Source organism: Canis aureus, chromosome 9 (genome assembly GCF_053574225.1).
Source record: "Canis aureus isolate CA01 chromosome 9, VMU_Caureus_v.1.0, whole genome shotgun sequence".
Taxonomy (NCBI): domain Eukaryota; kingdom Metazoa; phylum Chordata; class Mammalia; order Carnivora; family Canidae; genus Canis; species Canis aureus.
The window spans coordinates 26,957,276-26,976,461 of NC_135619.1; the positions used below are offsets into that span (position 1 = coordinate 26,957,276).

A 19,186-nucleotide genomic window follows, 5' to 3' on the forward strand; every position below is an offset into this window, starting at 1 on the left:
TGCTGACTTTTCCAGTTTACTTTCCTTGATGAAAATTTTATTGAAATACCCCACAGGGACTTAATTAGAACAGGCTTGTCTATATATCAACTTAGAAGTGGTGTCATCTTTATTTACTATGTTAGTATTTCAGCAAGAATCAAAACTTCCACCTTTATGCATGTCCTTATTTTTACTTCCTTCATTGGTATTTTATAATTATCTCTGAGTAAATAGCCTAGCTTAAGTTAATCTCAGACTATTTTTGTCACTATTGTATATAAATCCCCTTTTTGTCATATTATTTTCTTGTTGCATGTCACTTGCATACAATGATACATGTGTTGTGATAAGAAGTGATGACTAAAACTACAGTGATAATCATATTGCAATACATAAATGTATCAAATCAGCATATTGTACATCTTAAACTTACACAATTATTGCATGTAAATGATATCTCATTAAAAAATGTGTCCCCAAAATCATCATTCCAACATTTTCTCCCAGTGGTACTCTCGTACATATTTTGAGTCACAGTCAAATTTAACCAATTGTTGCTCTTTTCTTTCCCAAGAAATTTGAACAAAAATAGTCTTGAAGGTTCTACACCTGCTGGTACTTTTTCAATCAGCATATAGATAATCCTCAAATATTTTTGTGGGTGATCTGTAATAGGTGATCAACAAATGGCAAAAACATTTTAGAAAGCCTGAGCAACTGCTCCTTCTTTTTACATTACTTTTAAAAGTAGTCCCATTATTCCTGGAATCTACCCATATTTAGAGAACAATGTCATAGAAATTATTTAATATATGGAATACACAGTAGCAATGAAAATATCCCCTTCCTGGGTAGGATATTGAAGCACTTTTCAAGTAAATAAATCCCAACCTACAGCAGCACTTCATTAGATCCACACCTAGAAGAGTCCAGATTTTCTTTAAAAATAAGAAAAGTTTATAAAGTATCACTATCTGAAATAAAAAGGGTTATATCATCTGTGCTATGCTTAGAACAAGTCTAGTATTCAGTCTGGAAATTCTGCAGAAATAACATAATTTAATCCCCCACAATTGTAAACTATGAGTAACAGTTTGGGTGCATTTCAGTACTTCAAGCAATAAAGGAAGAGAATTTTAAAACACTCATCAGAAAATCCCAGGTACAAGATGTGGGATGTGCACAAATTATGGGAAAGACATGAGCCACTTTGTTGAAACCCTATTTCTATACCATGTGTCAGTTGTGGTGTAGGTGCTAGAGGATAGGTTCACTGAATATACCACCATGTTTTTCTTTCTCCAATTTAGGTTCCAAACAGTGACAAGTGAAGTTTGGTATGGGCCAACTTTCTTCTCACCAGAAAAGTTGGTAACAAGGGAGATAAATGGGAACTTGAGTGAACAATCTCATGGAACACAGTGGAACCCTGATACAGGAATTCCAATACACCAGAAAAGCATATGGGAAGAGGGATTTAAAACCAGCAAACAACCACTCAGTGAGAAGACAGATTAACTCATTTTAGACATACCAACTCTCAGAAAGATTTACCACCCACACATCTTTTCTTAATAAATTGCTAGAAGATACACAGCATAATAAAGGAGTAAATCAAAAGAGAGAAAAGGACAGGATTTAGGAAATAGTGAATCCTTGCCAAAAGTCTCGTAAACAAAAGTCCCAGAGCCAGTGTGATATATAGAATAGTTAAAATGTTCTTGATTACCATTATCATTAATCACCATCATTAGTACATAATAGCAAACATTTATTGTCCACTTACTGCATCCAAGACACTGTTTTACATGTTAGCTCATTAAATACGCACACATTCCTATAAACTAAATACCATTGAGGGTATGAAGCTAGCCTTCCCCGCCCCCCCCCAGAAAAAACAACTAACAAATAGGGGCGATACATTGCCAACCTAGGCAGTCTGATGCCAGAAACCACACTCTTACCAGCTAAGTTCCATGATGCCCTCATCTACATCATCCAGCAGCTGGCATGTTATTTAGATTCATCAAAAGTCACCTAGGGTAAGTAAGTACTCCAAGAAAAAGGAATAATAAATAAAATTATCTGAAAAGCTATTTATCATATAACTCTGGTTTGGAAAAACAGAAGTCATTACTTTGAAATAATTTGCTTATCCAACTACACAAACAGGTTACCCATGGGAAAAATGTATTTTTTTCATGGCAGGATCAAGTCTCCCATACACTTGTTTCCCCAGTACTTGAAACGTTAACATTATGCAGTCTAATTTATGAGACTGCTATGAGTTGTTGTTTATACCACCCAATCACTAAACTCTGTTGTGTGCATTCAAGACCTACCTTACAATCTATATAATAATAAATTTATATGATATCTATAATGAAATACCACCTATGAATGAAACATTTAGTTTTTCATTGATTCAATATAAAGCTATATACGATACATGAGCTAGCTTTGTGGTGCTTTACCATAAAAGTATTGTCATGAAGGAAACAGTTAATTTTGTAAATTTGTTCAGAAACTAATTTATTTTGCAAATAAAACGGATTACACAAATAATCAAAACACAACATTGATACTAAATAAGAAGGGGTAGCTAAGAAATTGGGATAAAGATCAAAATGAAAGTAGAAAAACATTTTAAATGTAATGCAACACAGAAATCTGTGTGTAAGTCAGGACTTTTAATTGCTGATCACAGAAACACAGCTCAACCTAAGTTAATCATAAATGAGAGGTATTATAAGAACAGTAGAGAAGGTCAGAGACCAAAGAAAACCAGCATTATGAAGCATCTGGATAAAGGCAGCACTGATATCCTCAGCCAATAGATCATGAGATAAGAAAACTTTAAGCACTGTCTTGAGCTCATATTTGTTTCTTTTTTATTGATATTTTTCTACAGCAATGATATTTCTCATATGTTGGGAGAATGGCTTTAGGTGGCCAAGGGTTTACATCCTCACAAATCTACAACCAGAGAGCAAAGTTTTCCTACAGGCTAAATTGAAACAAAATTAGAGAAAGACCTGACTCAAAAGTTGGGTCATGCCCCCAATCATACATTCATCACTGTGACCAGGGGTAAAGTAGTAATGTTGTCTATTTTGAGTCAGATACCTTGGCAAATTATTTTGGCCACATGTCCTATCCCCATGTCCAATTCCCTTGGCCACATCTGATTTCATCTGTGGTAAAGTAGACTGTTCTGTATGGGTTAACTTTTTCTAGAACCGTTCCCCCTTGAGCAAAATCCAGATTTTTTTCTGCCTTTGTTCTCGGAACTTCCACAAAGCCATAGGAACCCATAGACGTGTGCAGCTTGGTAAGCTAGGAGAGTCAGTGTTCCAGGGAGCAATCCTCCATCAATAGAGAATGAGAGCTGATGAATAAATGCCTTAACCATCATCGGTTAATTCTTAGAAGGCCTTGTTTCTCACAGTGGTGACTAGATTAATAATGCCCTTTTATGTTGATCTTTCCTGATTCAGTTTTACCATTTCCTCATTCTAGCTTCATGATCACCTCCCAAGTAAACAATCTGTACTTAATCATTACCTCAGGCTTTTCTTTCAAGGGAATCCAAACTAAAATGTCCATCCTTTAATCAATTATTTTATCCAGGAAATTAGTTTTGTCTTGCTTCTTCATTAGATCACTGACCACAACTTAAAAAACAAAACAAAATACAAAACCAACTTGTTCCCCTTTTACCTTTGATGCAGTTTTCATGTCTTCTCTATTTTTATTGTCTATTTGGATGATTTCATGTAGGCTCATGTTATTAAAAATCATTTGTGCTCTAGTGATTACTAATTTACATTTCCAGTGGGGACTTTTTCCTCCTTGTTTGCCATAAATAAGCCACCATATTCTGAGGATATCATTGTTCAACCATTCACTTCTAATAAGTGTTCCCTAGAATCACATTATCAGAGAAGCCTTTCTTGACTATCATATGTAACAGTTTCCCATATTCTTTTAGCTTCTTTAGTAAATGTCATCACACTTATTACCACTTGGCATATATATATTTTTTGTTTGTTTGTTTGTTTGTTTGTTTTTTCTTGTCTTTCATTTGTATCTAAAATGTAAGCTTTGTGAGGGGAAGGGATAGTCTGCTTTGGTTAGTTCTATAGATACAAGACCTATAAGAAAGTTTGACATAGAGGAAACTCTCAGCTTATACTTGTTGAATGAATGAAAGGAGATGAATGAAAAAGATGACAGTTCCAGTTCAGTCCACATTACTAAATTAGTGAGCTACTAGGGAGGAGAGGAGATTTCTTTAGATGGAATCTGGGATGTTAGTGATTTGGGTAATCTATAGAAACCAGGGTGAGAAGAGAAGCTTTCTGCTCCCCACTGGTATATACTATAGTACGTTATTGTTTCTAGAATTGAGTTATAAAGGTGACTCTGTTTTTCAGAATACACACACACACACACACACACATTGTATACAATGTCAATGAGGTAAAAGAAATGAGAGACATGAAAAACACAATGAATTTTGGCTTGAAAATGGATAAAATGGACCAAATAAAGAGGATATCATGTAGTATACTGAGAACTGCCTTCAAAAACATAATTACAGTAAAGGTAGCAAATTTTTATTTATTATTTGCATCTTATTTATATATTATATACATATATGTCAATAATGCAGTGTTTCCAGTGATTCCATTTTTGAAAGTTTTTTGATAAACTTTTTTACAAATGTGTCCCTTATAATTCATCTGAATTAAAAATTAATCATTGCTACAAAGATATTAAGGAGAAAACTCAGTGACTGATGGCAATTGAATGTACTGAAGAAACTATTATAACTTTCAAAAATTAAAATTTAAAAATAAATCTTCTTTCATAATATCTCTACATTTCCTACATCAAAATTTTGTACCAACCCATTGGATCATTATGAAAACTGGATTAAAATCCATCCATCTTTTTTATTACAATTCAGAAGTATTTCTCAAATCAAGAAAAATTTAATAAATCTTTACTGGACTTAATAAAAGAACAGAAGATTTATATATCTAATAAAAAATTCATTCAGTTCCAACAGTTTTATTTAATTTGTTTCCATATGTCTTATCACCTGTTAGATATCATTTTGTTTTTCAAAATACAAAGAATAGAAATCACTTCTAAAATAATTTTTATAGGAAAAAATATATAGATTTCTCAAATATTCCATGGGTCTGTCCTTTTAAAATGTGGTGGATTAAAGAGTGGCTTGCACAATCAAAAAGCATCAGGGGAAGATCTTCTTGGCTGCTGAACTTCAAATCAATTTTGTGATTTTAAGAGTCTTTTACTCAGAAAACCCACATAGGGTTTTCTCTAAAGGGTTCCAGACAATTAAGAAGGAGTTAAAATTAGACATTTCAAAATGGATGTGGAATTCATTTCTGTAGCTAAACTACAGAATTCACACCTTAGCTTCTTTTTGTTTTTAGGAGCAAAAAGGCTACTTTGCTGATTAATATTTCATAGCATGTCAAATTATGTTGTAATCCTTCCTTTCTCAAGGAGAAATAAGTGTAGTTCTCATTGAAATCTCTTTTGAGTATTTATAGCTAATCAATTAAGAATTAAGACCAATTAAAAAAGAATCTTTTAGGTTAGCCACTTGCTAATAATTGGGATATGCCTACTTTGAATATAAGTATTTGAAGATTTGAAAAATAGGGATAGTTTTATTTCAGAAAGATAATATTAGATGACAATGGAAATATGAATCTCTCCCAACAAATTATGCTCTCCTTTTGAGGACCAGAGAGAGGTTTTAAAAGTAATATGGAGCACAAAATAAATGAAGTTAGTACTGACATAAGCTTTTTTAAGTCACAAAGATATGTACTCCAGCACTTATCAAGAGCTTTATGCAGTAACTACCCTAGCACCATACTGGAAAATCTTTATTCTAGTCCCTTTTCATTTTAACTAGTTATGTGACCTTAAACAAACTATTTTTAATGTTTTGAGGCCTTATTTTTCTTTTTTGTGAAATACCAAGAACTTTCACTAAGATTTGTTCATATTTAATAATGTCATTTGTTTCAAAATTGTAATACATGTTTCCCTGCCAGTCCTTAATTTTGAAGTATCATATTAAACGTGCAATACTGTTAATATGAATGCTTTCCATATATTCTAAGCTCAAATAATCATAGGACAGTTGGCATTGTCAAAATATAAATGTATGCAATAGACCTTTGTAATTCATAAAAAGAGCAAATGGACACTACATACTTTATTTAATAAATTATTATTTTCACCCTATTTGTTAATATCTATATATTTATGATAATACCAAGATGACAAAAGAAAATCTAAGCAAATCTAAATACCAGAACTTCAAAAGAAAATCTAAAATAGTTGGGCCACATGATACTTTCTTTCCTGATATTGAGTTTCTTATGAACTGCATGTAGCTCAGTTTCATTAGGTAAGTCTTTTTTTTCCACTCAGTAATAAAAGAATCTTGAGGGAATATACAATTTCCTTAAAATTTATATCTGGTCTTTTTTTAAAGACAAGTTTAAGTCGCAGTTTATGTATCAACTTCAAAATAGCCACTGCTTGTCTTGTATCACATTCTGTACAGCTCATAAACAGGGCCCAACTGTAGAATAAAATTGCAATGTTCAGATTTGTTTATATCAGTTGCACTAATAAAATCTTCTAGTATGTATAAAAGCATTTCTACCACTATATCACTGTGTTCAGATCGTCTGTAGTTGTAAAAGTATAAGGAATGAACAAAAAGATATTATAGCAGCAGAAGAAATACATATCTTCTAAACTCATTTTAAGTTCCTGGTATGATGGAAAACAAATGCAGGTCAGAGAACCAGATGGCCAAACAGGCTGAAAAGAATTAAAAAAAAAACATACCTCCTTGTATTTATGCATGTCTCATCTTCAACTATTATAAACTTAACCTATCCTTATCCTTTGCAACATTAGTCTTCCAACTGAATATCTTTTCATGACCAAATTTTTTACTTGCTTTAAGTGTTGTGACATGTTAAAGCAAACAAATTATATCATTACCTTAGTCCCAAGAGAAGTTTTCTTCAGGACTTTTTTTTTTAAACAGGTGAACACAAAACCCTGCCCTCACAGAATGTATATTCTAGGTAGGGAAAAAATATACATATAAACCTGACCAAGGTGGCCTTATTGTTTCCCTCAGCTTGACTAATCTTTAGACAGGATTCTTTCTTCCTTTAAGTCCTGACTGACTTCTCATTCAGGGCTTTTCTGAATCCAGATGGACTAGACGCAGACATTCCACTCCTCCTTCCTTCTTAGGGTATTCACTTTAGAAAACTTACCATAAATTCTTTACATTCCCATTTGAGATGTAAATCTTTTTAAAAGCTGGGGAATTGTGCAGTCCCGGTGGCCCAGCAGTTTAGTGCCACCTTCAGCCCAGGGCGTGATCCTGGAGACCCAGGATCGAGTCCCGCATCGGGCTCCTTGCATGGAGCCTGCTTTTCCCTCTGCCTGTGTCTCTGCCTCTCTCTCTCTCTCTATGCCTCTCATGAATAAATAAATAAAAGCTTTAAAAAATATTTAAAGGGATGTGTAGACAAATAATAAACTGAATTTTTAAAAAATAAAAGCTGAGGAATTTTATAATTGAAAAGGACTATTTTTCTTTTTCTTTTTTTTTTTTTTTTTTTGAAAAGGACTATTTTTCTAAAGGACCTGGGAACCATCATCATAATCATCAAGGAAAATAATGCCCTTGTCTTCTCATGTCTCTGATAGGGTAGGAACCTATATTGAGTGGACACTTTGCTTCAAGTTCTAAAACTACCTCCTGTCATAAAGATATAAGAATTTTGACTTATCCTTAGTATAAAGTCAATTAACAAACACAAATAGCCTATGACCCTTTCCATCTCAGCTCTTAAAGACTTTCAGCCCTTTGTTCCAATGGCATTCAGACAGTATCCTGGTCCCATCTCCTATTACAGTAGCCTTGAAATTAAGTCTTTCTTACCTATTGAACTTTGCCCAGTGCAAATTTTGTTCTGACAAACTTAAGGATGTACTGTGGGGTAAAAAAGCATAAAACAAGACCTAGGTTACTCGTGCTGGTGCTGTGAGGAATGCCATGGGGAAAAGTATGCCTTTAAATTTGTAAGCAGAGTAGTCAACATAAGCCAAAGATAAGAAAAGATTCGAGCAAACTCTTGACAAAGACTTGAAGGTGAGAAGTAATACTTGTGGGAGGAGTCTTCCAGATAGATGAAACAGTAATTCAAAGGCCCTGAGGTATGAGTGAAGAACTGTAGAATGTGGTCATAGTGAAGTGTGGTCAGTGTAGTCATAGTGCAATGACAAAGTGACAAGAGTAGAAGAATCCAATATGAAATCACATGGCTAATGATATAGGGCCTTATATACTATATTAAGGACTCTGCTTTTATCCCTAGAGAAAAGGGGGAACCACTGGATGATTTTGATGTAGAACAAGTAATGATCTGACTTGTGTTTTAAAAAAAAAATGTAGCTGCCATATTGAAAACAGACATTCAGAGATAAGAGTAGAAGCAAGGGTACCAGTTATAAGTTTATTGCAATAATTTAGGAGAGAGAGAGAAAGAGAGGGAAAGACTCTTGAAGTAGAGTAGAGATGATGAGAAGAGTTATTCTGGATATATTTTGAATATATTTTGAAAGCAGAGTCAATAGCATTTCTTACCATTGGGTTATAAGAGTAAGACAGATGTTAAGGATAGATTGAAGTGTTGTTATTATATTTTGTTTTTGTATGTTTGATTTGTTGGTTTTGATGTTTTGTTTTTGTGTATTCATTCTTGAAGCACTGAGTTTCCTTAACTGAGCTGGTCAGTTTGAAGAGAAAGTATAGGATTTCAGTTTTGAACTTGTTATGTTGAAATATCTGTTTGATTACCAATACTTGAGGAACCATAACTAAATGAAAACTAGAAATATCAATTTCAAAATGTTAGCTATGACAATAAACAGAGGTTATAAATGAAAAGTTGTTAACCCTACACATAGGACAAAATATGGGCCTTATAAAAGTTAATATAAAATTAAATGTGCACTTGTGCATGTATAATTGCACCAATACCACCTTTCACTAGTCTGAATGAAATCTATAAATAATATAATCTGCCTTTATGATTAAAATATAAAGCTCCAGTGCATGTACTTTAAAAGATAATCTCAGTATGTAATCTTCTCATCATAATGTTCTATCAAAGTACTAAATAAACTAAAAATAAATAGGCTATAAATACTATATTTTACAATAAAATTAATTAAATTCAAAGATTTCTCTGGATTTTATGTGTCATACAAATTTAAAACACTTGGTTCTAAGTGTGTTAAAGCAAACTTACATTTCTCTGTTAAATATTTTCGGTAGGATTTATTAATGTTCCTCTTTATGAAAATTTCCTCTGCAATCCTTTATTTAAAAAGAGTTAATGATGTATAGTTATGACAGTATATTTTAAAATAATGCTAGAAAGAAGACCGTACTCTGCTGTGGAGAATGTATAACATTGCTAGCTCCTGCCCACTAAATGCCAGTTGTAAGTACCTCACCTCCATTACTGTATGCACCAAAATGTCTTCACACATTTTCAGGATGCCCCCATTGTAACAATTCATATAGATGAACACAATAGAGGTCTTTTGTCCATTAATCAAGGGAAGAAATTCAACTAGTCATATAAGTGATTGCCAGTTGAATATCTATTACTTTGACAAAATGTAGAAGAGAAGACATGTAGTTGAATACTCAGTTCTTTTACCTAAAGTTGTCAAAAAATATTTCTGATTTTTCAACCAGAAATGTTAATCTATACATGTATAATTTAATTTACATAAAGTTCATAATATATCCAATGTAATATCTTTATTATTGGTACTACTACTGGGCCACAATAGCGATCATGCAAGCATAATGGAAGGTAATATTCTTCATCTGGGGACAAAGAATATAAGATTAATGTTAGTTAACATTTATAAATCACTTGCTTTATGAGAGATATTCTACTAGATGTTTTGCATATTTTATCAGTTGGGGTCCCAATATCATGGTTGAAACCAAGGAACTCATCTCAATGATAACAACTCTTACCATATCCTCAACTTAGAAGAGCCACAGAGCTTTTCAAGGATGCTTGTGCATCCTTGTTTCCTACTGCTATACTGAAGGGAAAGTTCCTGGTTTCCCTCAGAGTATATGGTATATAGTAAATCTATAGAGTGCATGTGATAAAATCCAATTCTACATTTTCATTTTTTAAGCCTTTGGATTATCCCCTCTTTAGCGTGCCAGAGAAGTGTTGGCATCTTAACCTTATTAATATTAGGCCCCTTTGACCCATGGTTTCTGTCAAACATTTAAGAAAATTGTTCAAACCAATACATTAAATCCATAATCTCTGTTCACATGTCTTTAAATCTATAAATTAGGTAAATCAAAGGTATATTCATTCCTGCATGACCTAACATTCCCACATGTATTTTTCAGATTCTGCATATAAAAACTTATAAAGTTGTACAATTCTTCTGGGGTGTAAGATACTTCCTTCTAAATCAAATGTTACACTTGTCCTTCCTAGAACATGATGGGATCCAATCCCAGCTATACATCTGAAGGCAATGAGAGATGATGGGGATATATCTTGGGGAAAACAATTTTCTCCATGCAAGGCAACCACTTTAGGTTTGGAGATTACCAGAGTCCTATTTTTTCATTATCAAGGAGCACAGACACCAGAGAAAAAGATGTGACCCATCAGATCCTCATTGTGAGGCTATGTTACACTCTGGGAGAGGAGACATGAGCAAAGTCTCATTCTGATTAACAAAGAGATACAATGAAAGATAAAGCTGCTGTAAGTTGGCTGATGAAGTGATACTGACCAGGACTTAAAAACAGTCATAGTGCAATGACACAGTGACAAGAGTAGAAGAGTCCAATATGAAATCACATGGCTTCATGTGTTCATGTCTTCTAAGAAGACATCTTAGAAGAAGTGCCACATTTCCACTTTCTGATCTCCTTTCTGTGCCTTCCATTTGTGAAACACAGTAGGTGTGGGTGTGTTTTCCTTTTCTTGGGCATGAAAGTTCAAGAAATGTACCTTGCAGAGTTCTTGTCTCAGCATTACAGAGGATAGAATTAGTAAAACTGGAGTTGAAAGACAATAGGTAAATTACCAGTATTCTTATATCAATTAATTTTGCCATCACAACAATATGTTATTTTGATCTCCTTTTCACAGATAAGGAAAATAAGGCAAAAGGAAGTTAAAAGAGCTACCCAAGTTATACAACTGGTAAGTACAGCAGAGATTTGATACCAAGCATCATATATTAGAATGGAAACACCTAAATAGTGTTAAAATGTATACGTTTTTTGGCTCCTGACAGATTAGATGATTCCTCCAAACCCTAGGTTTAATACATACTGCACCTTGGTTATAATTGCTTTAAATATATTAACCTGGTTGATAACCTGACTTATATAGTTGATCATGCATTTGGCATATATCATATTAGTGCAGAATAATACAGAAACTGATTTTATTTATTTATTTATTTATTTATTTATTTATTAATTATATTTTTTATTGGAGTTCAATTTGCCAACATAGAAACTGATTCATTTTAAAAGCAAACTCAAAGGTACCTGAGTTAATAATATTGTAACATCAATTTCTTGGTTATGACAATGTACTGACTGTGGAAGACATTACACTGGGGAAGCTGATTGAAGGGTACATTGGAACTTGTATTATTTTTGAAATATCTTCTGAGTCTTAAATTATTTCAAAATATAAACAGTCATTGTTTAAAAGTCAACTCAAAATCCTAAACAGTGGTTAAAAATGGATTCTAATGTTCTATGTCTAGTATGGGAATACATTTAAACATGTCTATATATAAATGAAAAATTGTAACATTAAAATCATTAAACTACTAGGTTAAAATACAATAGCAGGTGCCCTGAACATTTAATATTTAAAATTCAATACTAAGTTTTTACCAAAATCATAAATCTCAAAATAATTCTGACAGTAATTGCTACCGCATTTCACTGATAAGAAAGCTGAGTTTTTGAGACTCAAAAAGCTTTCCTAGCTGAGAGTAGACAACTGCAAAATATCAGAGTGAAAGCCCATGCCATTTCCACTGTAAACTATTGAGTCTGACAACATTTTACTATATCTTGTTTTGAAGAAGTTATGTTGTCTAGCTCACCATTATTGACATTTTCCAATTTAACTCTATACTATTTCACCTTGTTTATCTGGAAAACAGAGGTGAAATATTCTACAATATCCACCCTGTTCCTTGTAATGACTCTATATTGTATACTTAACTTGCGGGTTAATAGCTGGGAGGAACCAAAAATGAATAATTGCTTAAGAAATGTTGGGACCTCAGGAGTTCTTGGAGCATGTGTTTTTGTACTCTCCTCTCCCTATAAATAAATAAAACCTCTAGGACAAATACGCACCTTTTGCTCAGCACTATAGTTTCTATGCTTAAGCATTTGTCCATATGTTCTCACAAAGGATGCCACCTCCACTGACCTGAAATCAATGACATTGTCAAACTACTCATTTGACAAATTAACTATCACTAGCATGTTTGTGTTTGACAAATATACTGTATTGTCTCTCTTGTTGTCTATGTAGAAATACATATTAATTTATAGGTTACTCAAAAAGCCGTGTAAAATTTCATGTCAAAGCAAATTATTTAGATGCTAACACTGAATTTAAGACTTTGATTAATTTTTCAGGGGATTTTTTTCAATGACTAAAGGTTCTTCTATTGAAACTAAATTCTATATAAATCAATTTCTTTTCTTACATTTTTATCACTGATGATTGGCTCTGAAAGAATAAAGTAAATTCCATTTGGAAATTTATGGTAATTTCCCTAATTATTATGTTTCATTTCAAAATTATAAGGAAGGAATAGAATTCTCTAAGGTTTTATTATCACCCAATTTAAAAATACTGCACTAGGTAATACCTCATGGTCATATGCTCAGGAGTGTGTTACATACTCATTATATCCATTGCATCATTTATGTTGGCTTGCTTTTGCATGTTTGATAATAAAACTATTGCACATCCATAATGGTTTTGCACTTTCCAGGAGTGATCAACATATGATGGTACTAAAAGATTTAATGTCCCTTCAGAGATTCATAATTTGTACTTGTATAGCAATCACAGTTAGAAAAAGGAAACTAAAGCTTAGAAAAGATAAATAGTAAACATTATGCTAAAGAAAATAAACATATGGGAGTGTGTTGTGTTTGTGTAAATATAACCCAAACTTGGCCTTGTTCATATGTCAAAAAGAACTTAGACATACCTTAATGTAACTCCCACATCTATTTAACAAATCTAGCTTTCCTAGACTTTAGTTTCCTTGTCTCTAAAGTGGAAACATCAGTTTTATCTTCCATGTAGTATTCTTTTGAATACTAATTGAGATACCAAATGTAAGGTGTTTACCATATGATGAATTCAATAAACTACTATTCCATACATTTCTTTCTATACTAGCCTAGAGGTTAAGAACATAGACTGTGGATTCAGACTGCCCAGATAAAATTCCTGGCTCTTCATTTACTAGCTTTATGACATTTGGGCAAATTGCTTAAACTTTCTATGCCTTAATTTTCTCATGTGTGAACAAACTACATCTTTGAGGATTAAATAAATTAACATATGTAAATTAGATTAAAGAGTTTGTTCTCTATTAAGCACTAGAATAAGATTTTGTCAATATTTCTTTTTCTACTACTACTAGCACCACCATTGTAATCATTAGAATCAGTTTGTGGAAAGAATGGTGATACTCACCATCTTATCTTTCTCATCTCCTCAATCCACTGCCATCCATAATTAGCATCTCTTTTTCAATACTTTCCTATTCAGTGCTGTTAGGATGATTTTTCATTCTCCTTTCATAAAATCCCGTTGTCTCCTTTCAGCTTTTATCTTAGTTAAATTTGGTGATACCATTAGTTCTGTACTCACTTTTTTCCCAAAGTACTTGGTATTCTGTTATTAGCTGCCCCCCCCACCCCTTTCCCCTTCATGTTGAATATTATTACTGGGCAATCTCATCTATGCTTGGGGCCTCACCATCTAACATACAAATGAATACAACTAATCCACATCTTTCTCTCTCTCTTTCTAGTCCCACCATAAATGTCAGGGCCTCAGAGATGCCTTTTTATATTTCCCAGATGAAGCAGGCCTTGCAATTCTGTTATTTTTATTATGCTAACAGTGAATTTAAGACTTTGATTAATTTTTCAGGGGATTTTTTTCAATGACTAAAGGTTTTATGATTCATAAAAGAAATTTTATGATGTATAATTATTTTAAAGCTTGAAGGACTTTTCTCAAATTCTATGTTCACTATCCTGCCTTCACTACTAGCTTGTAAACTACATAGGGTTCCAAGCCTATCCAACTCACCAGTGTATTACAGTGCCTTTCAGCATCCCAGGCACGTTTCTGACATTCAATTATGTTTGTTAACTGATCATCGAACTGAATCTTGAGTTCTATAACTGAATATCTACAAGTATTTGCAAATATCAATCTGAGAGTCCCAAAAGCCTAAAAAGCATAAATCCAGAAAGCAAATATTATGTTTTTTTTTTTTTTATCTCTACAAGCTCTTATGGACTCATTGCTTGTGAAATTATTTGGGTGCAATAAATTTCCTTTGCAACTTCTCCAGAAATTCTCTTGAAGGTACAGCCTAAGCAATAATAATAAATAAAAATTTTAGAGTAAACTTAATTTCCCATTGGGCTATTGAATGAATGATTGCTATTACTGATTTTTACTTCATATGTAGTTTGTTACATTCAAATATTTTTCCTTTGCTGTGCTATGAATAGTCCCTTTATAAACATTAAGGCTTCATTACAGATGGCAGGAATAGTACATATTTAGCAAATTTCTGAATATGTACATGGAACTATACAAACAGAGGTTCATTTGTTCATTTATTTTTGAAAAACATATGATAACAATAAAAATGTAACTTCTGTTTGGAGCAGTGTCCTGAGCTCTTATACTTCCCTGGCATCTGAGGACATTCTACTATGTTCACTGCTTATTCTCCTATCATCTGTCCGAAAGGTTAAGGATCAGCCCCAAGTTGTCTACCAACAGAGCTAAGACTTCAGCTTCTGAAACATGAGCTATGAGCTGAAGTCTCCACCTTTCTTTACAACCTGAAATATACCCCAAATAGAGTTGAAGAGAAGAGATTCATTGTCTCATTTGAAATATCTCCATGTTGTATCTGCCTTTTGGTGCAGAATTTGCTTTATCATGGCTTTTATGGACATTTGTAATTTGACTGACTCCAACTATGCACATTGTATTAAAGACATATCTATTTCAAGAGTCCATATGGCTCTTCTAAAGAGAAATTTCATTTTTATTATCAGCATTGTCATCTTTGTCAAAAGGTAAAGGAGTTTCTTTTGAATGGTTCCCTGCTATGCATTTAAAAGTATATAAAGTATATATTTCCCTAGCCACTTAAGAGTAATGTGTGTTTTTTAAATAGAGGAATTATTCCTAGTATAGCAAGAACATAGAATTTCAGGGCTCTAAGCTACGTATGAGGCACAAGTTAGCGATATCAATCATTCATTCAATACTCCAATGGGAAATTAGGTTCATTCTAAAAATCTATTATTTATATTGTAATTACAAGAAATTTTCTGGCACTGAAATAATTGAACAACCACACATCGAAATGAGGGAAGAGTGTTCATTCACAATGAGAGTTACTTTTTAGGAACATAAAACCAAAGAAGCATAAAATAAATATTTTTTTATGGGAGACCATTTTCTTGATATTACAGACCCCAAGCAAGACATTCTCAACTTTTCTTCACAAAGTAGTATGATTCCAGAAATTTGACTGTCAATGTCACAGTAAAGAATGATTTTGCATTATTTCTATAGTTTCACAATTAGTCTGCTTTGATTTTTGATATATATATATATATTGAAATCAATATATATTGACCATATTTTATTGATATATATAGATATATATGATTTTATTGATATATATATTGAAATCTATATATATATATATATATATATATATTGTTTTCAATGACCATATTTTATTTCTTTCTTCATGGTACTGTGTGTGCCTGGTGTTTGTTGTTATATCACTTCAACTAGTTTTACTCTGAAGTGTATTTTGATCTAGGTTAAAAAGAAATTCAGGTTAATTCATTTAGAACATATTCTTTCAAATTTTGGAGTTAGGAAGATATGAACCTTAAAGTTTTCATATTTACATTGATTGCTTTTAAATTTTCTCGTAAAAACCCAGAGCTGTTTTCTTTCACTCAGCCTGGTCTCTCTCAGGACTCTCCTTCCTGCCAAGATCAGCATGTTTTTTTGGATGCTATTAGCTTGCAAAGCTAAGGCATTTGGGATTTACTGGAAAATAAAAATAGGCTTGAACTTGTTCATATTCACCTGCTGTTCTCAAGATGAAAACACCCAGGAAAGCAATTTGGAACTGCAAAAAACTTTTTTTTTTTAATTTAGGGAAATTATTATATTTAATGAAAGTATGTCAGCTCAATTTTGCACCAGAGAGAGAGTACCCCCGCGCTTTGGAGAATCATGACTTGGTAGAAGCCTAAACTTTTCTTTGTTTGTTTAATTGTTATTATTTTTAACTCACCAGTCATGTATAAGCTTAATTTAAGAATTAAACAACTATACAAAGAATATCTCATTTTAATTTTCCTCTGTACTGAGACTTCTAAAAATTGTAATTGACAAAGAGGATCCTGAAAGTTTTCATGGGGTAAAAACTGACAAGATTCTATTGCTTACTTTTGATAAAGAAACAAATATCAAGTGTTTCACATTTATTTTTGTAATTCTGAATATCATTTTATACTTTAAGGGGGGAAAGAGAAACTCTGCAAGTTAATAACTTTTTTCTTCTTTTGTGCAAAATTTTAAACATTGAAGAGGTACAATATACTACAAAGAAGTCAGGAATGACTGTTTCTTTGAGTCTTCTTAATTTTTCTCTCCAAAAAATTCCCAGTTATATAAACTGTAGAGGTGAGAAAATATTGCTCCTTTACATTTTAATATTTTGAATTAGGTTTCCCAGCATTGTCCAGTTGAAACCAGTGATCTCGAAGAAACAACAACAGATTGCCTCTCAAGCCTTTCTTCAAACAAAATCTTTAGAGAAACCAAATACAAAGATGTCAGAGTTTCATGGAAGAGAAAAGGGCTTTAGTAGACTTTTCACCCCTTTGCCTGGTACCTATGCCACCTGGAGCTGTTTCTGCACCTCCAACAACCTCCAGGACTTCAGAGCACAGGTCAAGAGAAAGCAACTGTCACTTCTCTCAGAGGTGGCCTGCTTATCTTTATCTTTTTTCATGCATGTGAGAGAGATTTTGTCTTAGATATACCAATACCTTTTAGCTTCCATGTTCTAACAGGGCCAATGATAGCACTGCAGTAAGAATGTCATCTGCCTACACTCAGGCTCCATTGCTTGAAGCAACTTCTGTTTTGGATTTTGTATTTCAGCCTTGCATATGACTGAGCTGTAAGAGCACTTATTTTGCTGCTTGGCATGTTGTTCAATGGCTCTCCAGCAATCAATACCTATCTGCTGGGAGTTATTCAAGGCTTTGCCCCCTTTTGTTCTATTTTTCCATGCCTGGATCTTGATGAGATACATGTTGTCCAAACTACACTACATTGCTTAACCACAAGAAAGTATTTTATTCATGAAGAGGCCTGCATAAAAGCCATGAAATAAAAATGCAAGTAAATTTAACCCACAGCTATGGCAAATGTTTTTTCTCAATCACATACATCTGAAGCAAATATATATGAAGTCTTTAATTAAGTATTTCAATTTGCCACATCGCTTGGTATGTATAGTTGGGTTAAGAAATACTCAGAGGATATTTAGATATTCTTCTGATCTTTAACAAAAAATAGTTTTATGTCTCATATCATTTCATAATATGAAGGGATCCCAACATATCTGTGATTTTTTAAGTAAACCTGTATTAGAGTTTAAAATAGGGACATCTGGATGGCTCAGCGGTTGAGCGCCTGCCTTCGGCTCAGAGCGTGATCCTGGAGACCCAGGATCGAGTCCCATTCGGGCTCCCTGCCTGGAGCCTGCTTCTCCCTCTGCCTGTGTCTCTGCCTCTGTCTCTCTGTGTCGCTCATGAATAAATAAATAAAATCTTAAAAATAAATGAAGTTTAAAATACATCCATCTCCTTTCAAGGAAAGAAAATTCCTTGTATTTGAAGTATTGTATAAAGCCTATGTAAAGTCAACACAGACTATGTTAAAATATTTTGCAGAATATTCTCCCATGGGAATTGGAAAATATATTATTTCTGGGAACCACAAAGGCATATTTATATACATCTAAAAATAGTAAATTGAAGTAATCCATGTCTAAGAGTGAGTACTACATCTTTGAGCCACTCAAGTTATACATATTGAGTCACTTTCTCTTTCTCTTAGTCCAAATGTATGTATATCTGTTTATTCACTTCAGTTCAACATATATGTTCAATTCTCAATCAATTCTGCATTCTCTTAAAGTCAATGCTTTCCATTTTTACATAATATTTTTCTTATTAACTCTTGCTTGAACTATTGTATTAACTTATGATTAATCTTGTTCCACATAGAATTTATCATCATCCCTTTATAGCTAATAATTTCTTAAAGCATACCTATGATCAAAGTCATACTCTAAGTCAAAAGGCTTTCTTAGTTTTTATGACCAATAGAATAAAACAAAATAATCTAGTCCCAATCCCCTCCTTCTATCATGTTTGCATAATTGCAATAAACTCTTCACCAACACTCACAGAGCTAAGTACTGTACTTGATCCAGTTAGATCTTGACCACTTGTCTTAGCTATATATCTTTAATTTAGAGTACTCTTTTTTTCATCTCCAGTGCCAAAATGAAACCCATCCTTGAAGATCCAACTCACATTCAACATCATGCTTTAAGCTTTCCATCTTTATCTCAGCAGAAACAAAAGAAGCAAATCAGGCTATTCTCTGCACTTTATCTGAAATATAGAATTTGTCAA

The 19,186-nt window shown here is 33.0% G+C and overlaps 1 long non-coding RNA gene across 1 annotated transcript; it reads left to right on the plus strand.

Annotated features, from left to right (window-relative positions):
- The first annotated feature begins 1,416 nt into the window (after positions 1 to 1,416).
- On the plus strand, positions 1,417 to 17,887 carry LOC144320075 (uncharacterized). Its single transcript, XR_013385658.1, has 3 exons — positions 1,417 to 2,024; positions 11,280 to 11,333; positions 17,200 to 17,887. It is a non-coding gene; the product is annotated as an uncharacterized LOC144320075 (long non-coding RNA).
- The last annotated feature ends 1,299 nt before the right edge of the window (positions 17,888 to 19,186 follow it).